Raw genomic sequence first — 9,174 nt, 5'->3', positions numbered from 1 at the left:
CCAATCGTGATTTAAATACTGCATTGATAACTGCAAATTCTCAATAATCTGTCTACATTCAAAACACCGCGAAATCGACTCGGCGAGCATATAAATTTGCAGCAATAAGGAAAAGTTGGCAAACTGGTACTGGCCTAAAGCACTTATATTACCTTTACTTGCCCTCCATATTGTTTTATTGCGCTCCCCACATGTTCGAAATGTACATTGTATAAAGGAGAAGAACTGATTTCACAGATATTGACTGATGGCACACTGATAACAGATGACGGCGACATGGCACAGCACAGCTCATTTTCTGTGTCAAATGTCTGCCTACCGAGCTTCAGGAGAAGCTTGTTTCTAATTCGGGTTTTGTTCGTTGTACCAGGGGAGTAATTACTTGAATAATTTTTACTTTGAACCCCGCACCGACGAATTTTTCTTTAACTACAAAGTTTCTGTAATCGCTGTAAAGCTTTCATTTTCCGCCGTACGGCTGCGCTTGGGTGGATGCTAATAAGTAATTACTCTCTTATCACATGTCCACTCCAAATTGGAGGATTACCCTAAACACGTTCGATCAGTTTTGTTTCTTATTCTGGATTTATCTACATGCTGCCGATCCTTAAAAACCAAAACTTTTTGTGGTCCTTACGGAATCTCAAGCATATGTCTAAACCGACAACCTCAACTTATTCCCACATTTCTTGAAAAAAAATTTTGTACTCCACACTCGTCAGGATAACTTCCAGATGATTTCAATGTGACCCAAGTTGTCTTTGCAGTTAACAACGGGGATCGCCTATTATTACAAAATTATCGTTAAATTTCTTTAACGCTTTTCGGCGAACTACATAAATGAGCTCTTGGAGAAAATGTTGTCCTCGCGCAGTTTTAGCATTTGTTCAAGTACAGCAACGCAGCTGCACAAGTAATTCACTCTTAAGAACCACCGAAATTATGCAGTATTTTTGGATTTTACAAAAGCCTTTGATAAAGTTCCAAGCGGCAAGTAAATCTTCAAACTCAAAAAGATTGGGATGCCTGGCATTTTTCTACACTGAACTGTTGTTTGCTTGACAAAACGGGCTGAGTGCGCTAAAATTTATTAAAATAAATCTCGGGAACTCTTACAGTGACGTCAAGGGTACTTTCAAAACTAACTGCACTTTCTGCGCCTTTTCCAGCTCCTGTCACAACTCTTCGGTGCAGTCACTCATTATGGGCACTGCGTGCTGCAACCCAGAGGGCGCTGCCCGCGTTTGCAAGTTCGAACAATCACGGGCAGCGCTCTCCAGTAAAAAAAAAAAGAAACTGCGAGCGACAGGCGCCGCAGCAAAAGCGAGAAGACATTCAAGTGATGGTTGATTGATTGATTCGTTCACTGACTGCAAAATTTCTATTTGTCCAGAAGGAATGGGCGCCCCCGTAGTCCGGGGCGCCGTCCCTGATGTGGCCCAAGCCCATCCAGGCTGGATATGTGCCCTACCACCAGGCTGACCGCCTGAGGAAGGCAGACTGGGAACCATGCACGAGAGATTCGCACCTGCTTCGTAACATTCTCTTTCTCATGCGTAACGTTATGCGTAATATTGTCACACTTATCTTGGTTCGCTCTCGCTAATGCGATGAAAGGTGGCGCTGCGAGGCCGTTACGTCACCTACCCCAAACTGCTGTGCACCACGGCGGTGCTGTTGGAACTGAGCAAGCTGAATTGGCTAGCGCTGCCCTCACATGCGCATTAGAGTGAAACAAGCGCATGCACACTTGACCATCGCATTTGAAAGGCGCCAGTACAGCAGCCATAACTTGGTAACAGCATGCCATATAGTCTATACATGTTCCAGGGCAAAAAGAAACGGTAACAGAAAATAATTGCACGGTAGCCAACCAGAACACCCTTCGGGTTAACATCCCTGCCTTCCTTCTTCGTCTTTATCTGTATGACTCGTTGCATGACGCACGCTAGCAGCTCTGCGTTCTCTATGACAGAGCCGGTATGTGACACTACCTTGCTCTCACTTTTACTCTAACCACTTCGATTCCCCTTATATTCCACTAACCATCCGCATGCTTGACGATGGCATGACTCATTCTCATCTTCTCACCCGTTCTAATCTAATCAGTCTAATCCGAGCTAATTTCTAATCCGTTTCATTTCTGTTTCTCTGCAGAGGCGTGGCTGTGACCAGGCAACCGCATCGTTTCTTTTTTTCTTTTTTTTTATGCCACAGTCTTTGGGAAATGCGATCAACGGTCGCAACCTGCATGCCTGATCGTCTTGCTGCTTTGCATTCAGCGTCACCAGCAACCGAGATGCAAGAATGGAATAGAATAGGCTTTTCTATTCTATTCTGTTCTATTACGGACAGGATAATTTACTAAGCCTGTTGCTTTCGATCGTAGAGATTTACGATTAGAAAATAAAAGTGAAAAAATTTTCGAGGTGCCCTGAAAGTAGGTTGTTTGTCTATTTTAATTAGACCCTAATATGGGCAGTGTATTCTTTAGCATATATGGGCATGAAGAACATGAGGCCGAGAACTATGCCAGTTGGTAACCCGACAAAAAATAAAAGAACATGTGGTTAACGCAGAGGCTGTGGGCTGTTATGTACAGTTGGTCTGTTTGGTTATATTTTGAATTCTATAGAAATTCTATCGGGGGAAAATAGTCGCATAACAGTGGTCCAGCGCTGCTACACTGTTTCCAAAGCGGCGATAACTGGCACTTGAGAGCACGTCTTCTCTACTCTCCTTTTATCGCGAAAACTTTCCTCCGATCATGCTCAGTAGGTTGCATCAACCCAGGTTGATACATAATTTTGTGCTTTGCGGCCAGATGGCGGCACTAGTCCACACGTTTGAATGAGAATGGCGGAGCTTGCAAAGGCCGGCGGTTTCTTTCTCACCGGACATGCCAATCATGCTCTGGTGTCATATTCGTTATTCTGCAACAGAGACCGCAAGAAGCAATATCCGGGGTGGCTTTCATAATTCTAAAGTCTGTTACAAGCGAGAAGGAATTCAATGAAATGGCCTGTAAGCTCAGCACATGTGCTTTACATGAGCCGAATAAATCGGTCGCTTAGATTTTTTTCCCACTTTACTGGAACCGACAACCGCATTTTTTTTTTCTACCTGCAAAGACTTAGTTGAAGGAAATCGTTTGTATTCCACTCCAATGCTGTTGAACCACGCACCGCAGGTACAGTCTTTGACTTTGTTTACTTAGCACATACACACGCTCAAATTATACTTCGAAATATAAATAAGACTTCGCTTTCGGGTTTTATTTCTTCCCGAATTCGGGAGCTAAGAATCTCGTGATATTTTTTGAAGTCTTCCGATAATTCTTGTTTCACTGGGTCATATATTAACGCGATGGTGTTCAGAAACTCGTGTCGCAGAAAATTCGTCGTCGGCGTCGTTGACAGCGAGCAAAAAATCCCCCAAAAATGCCCAGAGAAGCAACTTTGAAGGCAAGTGGGCCACCTAGGTCACGTGACCTTGTGGCGTCATCACAACATGCCCACCGGGCAGTGAGCAAAGTGTACACCATGACGGTTTGTCGGAGATGATTGGTCGCTATAAAATGACAGAGAATGATAGAGGATGACCAATTCTTCATATATGAGAATTAACTTATACCCTATCGCGTCTTACCCTTAAGACGGAGTTGAAGTGCCTCCCCAACTTTTTGCAGCAGAAGACAGTTTAGTATAAATGCTCGTGTTTACCGTGATATAACATGCTCTTAATTATTAGTTTATTTTGTAATGATTTAAAATTTCCAATTATGCTAATTATTTCGTAACCACTGTGAAAATGGCGGCTCGCACTGCACAACTTTTACCTTACCAGATATTTCTTTGTTTTCTCATATAGTGCCATTATTTACCCGCATGCATTATCATCTACTGCGCAGCACTTCCTAGTTCGTGCAATGCCTGCCTGCGTATACCTTTGTAGACAGCGAAAACATTCGCTCACCGTCAAAGCGACCATTTTAAACCGCAGAAGAGTCTTGGAGCAGGTCGTCGTTAGCATGTATTATGCACCATGCAGTGATGCAAACGAGAGTCTGGTCATTAATCTTGTTTTGGATTCTCGCTTTTAACTTATACTATTCTAACTGAGCCTCAAATTAAGCACATAAACGCACTAAAAGAAAACACCCCTGTGGATTAAGCACCAGACGAAGGCCAATCTTCGCGCCATATGTCGCCAGCCCTCTGCACAGGATAACAAAGTTCCCTAGAAGGCTTATTTTCAGGAAGAAATCGGGTTTGGGTTTAAGCCGACATTTAAGAAATCTGTCCGGGGTGCAAGAATCTGGTAAAACTAGGTTTTGAAAACTTGTATACGTCATCAACTCCTGCAGGACAGGCCCGAATAAACCCTTCTGTCTCATGAATCAGGGCAAAGACTTATCAAGCACAATTTCTTTATGCAACGTTTCCGAAGTGCGAGTCAGCGCAGGAAATTGAAGGAGAGTCGAAGAAAAACGGGGTCCGAGGGGTGTGCAAGACGGAGGTGGTACATGCGCATATATGATGTTCCGGTTGAAAGGCTTTCCATCTCGGAGAGTGGGGGAGGGTTGAGAAAGGGAGACCAGGGAGGGAAGGAGTGGACGGGATTATTCGCTCTCGTACCTGTTCCCCATCGAACGAAGGATGTTTGAGCGAAGATTGAGATGGGAAGAAAAGGCTTGAACGTAGCCGTTAACACGCCGTCTCCATTTCGTCAAAATGCGAATATTTTGCTACTCTCTATTTCCCTTGCATTTGCGCATATTTTTCGCGTCGAAGGGAAGAGTGCCGTCGGCAAGTTCTATTTCGGGTGCATGAAATATGAATTACAGTGTTGCCACGTCGCTTGTTGTTGGTCCTCTCTTTACGCAAATCTGCTACAGGCACTTGCGCTTGGTATGATGGTTTGTCGGAGAGACGAAATTCACCTTTGTTCCGTCCACTCCGATCTGCATTTTTATTTTTTAGCTAATAACCTTTGTGTTACTCTAGGATGCTGAATCGTAGTTACCTTACGGTATCCTTGCTGACCCTAGAGGCAGGTATTGCTTTTCTGGTTAACTCTGACTTGGTTTTTTAACTTCTTCAATCAGCGTACCTTATTTGACACGTCTTTCAAGGACACCAGGAGCTTTCACCGTTTGGGACATCACTGGCGCCACTTTGCATGGAAATCCTCGAGCGTAACGCAATGACCGCCTGCAAATTCTTCCTATGGAACCGCTGTTAAAAGATGAACCGTTCTTGTGCTGCCGGGCCCGCCGCCACTCGACTTTTCGCCGATTCAGAACGATTCTGAGCCAGACTCACATGGTGTATTTTACTCGAACTCAAATCAACGAAATTCAGTGTCGCTTAGACTCACATCAATGCGCATGGACACGGAGCCAGTTGACCTGCAAGAGTCTCAATAGACCCAGACTCACGGCAACCTCACTGAAAACTTGAACTCGTAATGACCCGCTAACCTGCAGGCTAACGACGAGTATTGTGGGCATATAGCTCAACTCACTATAACACGAACTCACATGGACAGTGAACCACTGCTGTACCCTACGGCTGGGGCTGGCGATGGGGATACTCAGAATATAACTAAAACGGATGCACACTCAGTATCTCAAAAGCACCACCTATAGCACTTTGGACTCATGCACTTGGGCTTATACTTATATAGTGGTTGAAGCGCGTATGCCAATATCAGCCCAAAAATGTTGGGAGTGAGCTCTTGGTAGAAACTGCACATGGTATGTATAGAGTTACTGTATATGCTACCAAAGGTAGCATATACCTTTGGTAGCATATACAGTAACTCTAGGTATGTAGAACGCTTAATGCCATCTACCGGTCACGAAGTAAACTAGTTAAAGAATTTCCTCGTAGAGGTTCAAGCTGCTTTCTTAGCAACCGCAATACCTCAGGTGTCGTCTGGCCAACAGTAACGTGTTTCACCCCGCAGCTCTCCTTTCCGTCGGAGAACACTTCTCACTCTGTCTGTCATGTTCATTTTCGTCCCAACACTCGCCTTGGCCAGTGAGCCCTTCCCCTTGGGATATATACTCCGGTAAAAGCCTAGCTCGCCCATGAATACACGTCCGCTGTGGTGACCGCTCGAGCGAAGCACGCGCGCGATCTTGTCGCGCCTACAACGTTTTCTCGCGACACCATCCCCTTCTTCCTCCCCAATTCATCCCCATTTTTACTTTCCTATTCTTCTTTGCGTGTACAGCAACCCCCACTCGTTGATGCCTGGGCGAGATTATGCAGGAGAGCGGGAGCTCGGGCACGTACATACACGCGCAGGCGCAAAACAGAGCATGCTATGTACGTACTTCTTTGAAGGGCCGCTCGTGCGCATAGCCGGCCGGGCTTCTCGAGCGGGCATGTCATTGGATAAATAATGGTGCCCTTGTCCAAAGTAAAACACCCCTCTTCTCCTCTTCTTCCCTCCGCTGTGGTGAGGAGGGGGGGGGGGGGGGTTGTCTTAAATTGCAGCGCCGCGCCATCCCCTAGCGGATCCGCGCAAAGCATGATGGGAGAAAGGAGCGGTCACCGCCCGCGTCGTCTGCTGTCAAGCGTGTTGCTGTGTTGTGCCGCCGTGTTCAGGCGTTGTGCGTCTTCTCGTGCGCGTTGTAAATGTTGCAGCGCAGTGCTGTGGTGGTTATCTCTTAGTCTTTCTGCAATTATGTGGGGATTTTTTTAGACATTCGACATGTCTGCAGATTAGAATCGCGGTGGCGGTCAAAGGTGCTGCGTGCCCGGCTGTAGTAACAACACGAGAAAGGACATCAACATTTCATACCACGTATTCCCCAAGGACAAGAAGCTGAAGCTAGAATGGGTGCGCAGGATAAATCGGCAAGGTTCACAAGGGCGATTTACCCTGTGGAAGCCTTCGAAACACCAAAAAATATATGGTACGCATTTCAACACGAGCGGGCGCAAGGGATACATGGATCGTCTCTCCACGATCTTTCCACACCGAGTGTATGCGGAACGGACGCCTGCTGTGATTGCGCAGAGCAATGGGCACATGCGAATCTCCAACTTCGGCTGGTGACCGGGGCAGAGGGCGTCGCGACTAGGTACGGCCAGGACGCCACAACCGGCAGCCTGAAGGCCGCCCGCAATGCTGCTGCATAATTTTCGTTTTTTTTTTGGGGTGGGGGGGGGGCTTTTATGAATAAAGTTATTCACCACCACCATGGGCACATGAGCGGCGAGGGCTGTGTATACATACATTGGGAGAACGCTGGTCTGCGTCTGCTGGTGCTCGGCTGGTGATCCGTGGCCGCGGAACGCAACATCCGACTGTGTCACGCTTACTGTGTCAACCAACTGTGTCATGTTTAGCAAATAGCTCGTGTTCTGTCTAAGGGAGTGCTTGAAGATTATATATTACAGCAGTGAACATTTACCGCGTCAGCATGAAATTTCCCCAGGAGTGCGCCGATGAGGACAACTGCACTCATACTGTTGTTTACATCGCTGCGTACGAACAGTTAGTACTCGTTTTTATGACATAAAACGCAATCGGCGCTTTAGTTCTATTAATCAACCTGTTTTCTTTTTTACCGGCTGTAGCCGTGCTTGTTTACGCAGTGCGATAATGTGTGGGAAGCGATGGTGCGATCGCACGCCTGAGAAACACTTAACAACCGCGGGCTGTTGACATCGCGCAGGACCGGCGCTTCTCGTTTTTTGTCCCGGCTTCCTCCGACGTGACCAGTACTTTATTTTAAACTACTTTATCCAGAAGTATGTTTGGCGACCGTTCGCTTTAACTGAAACGGCCTAATTTGTCATCCACAAGCTAGCGACGGCGACGACTGCTGCTGGCCGTAAAGCACGGCTCGGCAGTCTGGGTCACACCGGCGTTTCACGTTCATCATATGCGTGCCCAGCGATCTAAGCAACAATTAATTTCAGGTCACTATTGCAAAACTACACTCGGTGACCATTTTCATTCGCTAAAGCTAGTGATTCGCTCATCACAACCGCCGCAATCACAGATCATATCCCACGGACCCGCTAGGCCTAGTCGTCGCGGAAGGGAAGGGAGTCGTCGTCGACTGAAATTAATTTGGCAAGCGCTTATCGCTGGTGACTGTTCAGGTGTGCACATGTGAAATATGGCCGTTCGTTTCGCTCATTTAGAAGCGCGAACATATTTGCACCGCCGCCTCATCACCGTGCTTTCGCTCAGCCGCCGACAAGGCTGACCGTCCGCCGATCGGATTCGTCGGTGTCGTTGGCCTGAAAAACGTGTCCCACTGCAGTCATATTATAGTAAACTAGATATTTCACTATAATCACATGCTGCTGTTGACCGTGATAGTGTCGTTGTCGGAGCAGTGTGACCACCGCCGTCGTCATCGTTGTACACTGAAAACGAGCTGAGGCTTTCGAATGCGCTTGGAAGGTTTCGTGTAGCACCGCGCGCGTCCGTCGAGTCCGAATGTCATTACAGTTTTCGAATGTCATTCGACTCAGATGTCATTCGAACGTTCCCGTGTAGCACAGGTATAAGAAACAGTGATGGCGACGAGATGGCAGAGGAAGGCTTTCCGGTGATCAGGCGCGCAGTCGGAGACGGAACGAAAAGACGCGAGCGCGGCGCCGCGGGCGCCGCGGCGCTCCGTTTTCCCAGAGTGCTTTGCGCGGCCGCTTGGTGGCACGGCGGAATTTGTGGAAAGGTCTATTGAAGGCGTCGGCACGGACACGCGCCGCGCGCCTGTACTTTGCATGGCCACGAAGTGGTCCCCTTATTTCCGTGCAGTTCGCGGAAGTGGGACACACATTTAGCAGCAAAACTTTATGGGACGCGGGTGTACGGTAAAAAAAAAAATGATTTCTGTGAAGTCACGTAAGCCGACCAATTGAAATGCGTGTAATTATGATGGTATGTTCAGGCGTTCACATACTTGTCTCGAGCTCTCGAACGGGCGCGCTGGGGAGCACATCGGCACTATTTAAGAGTGGCCTAGAGGTCAGAACAACACCTTATCGTACATGCGCATTCGCTTTGGCCGAGGTTAACTTATGTCTAAAAAAATTATATACCGAGCCCGGAAGGCAATGATGAAGGTCAGAAATGCACAACAGAGGTCGTCGTTCGAATGCTGTGGCCATTCCCTATCTGCCAGTATCAACTGAACAAGCG

Source organism: Amblyomma mixtum, chromosome 3, assembly GCF_055824585.1.
Source record: "Amblyomma mixtum isolate Tamu chromosome 3, ASM5582458v1, whole genome shotgun sequence".
Lineage (NCBI taxonomy): Eukaryota > Metazoa > Arthropoda > Arachnida > Ixodida > Ixodidae > Amblyomma > Amblyomma mixtum.
Note: the sequence above shows the minus strand (reverse complement) of the source record.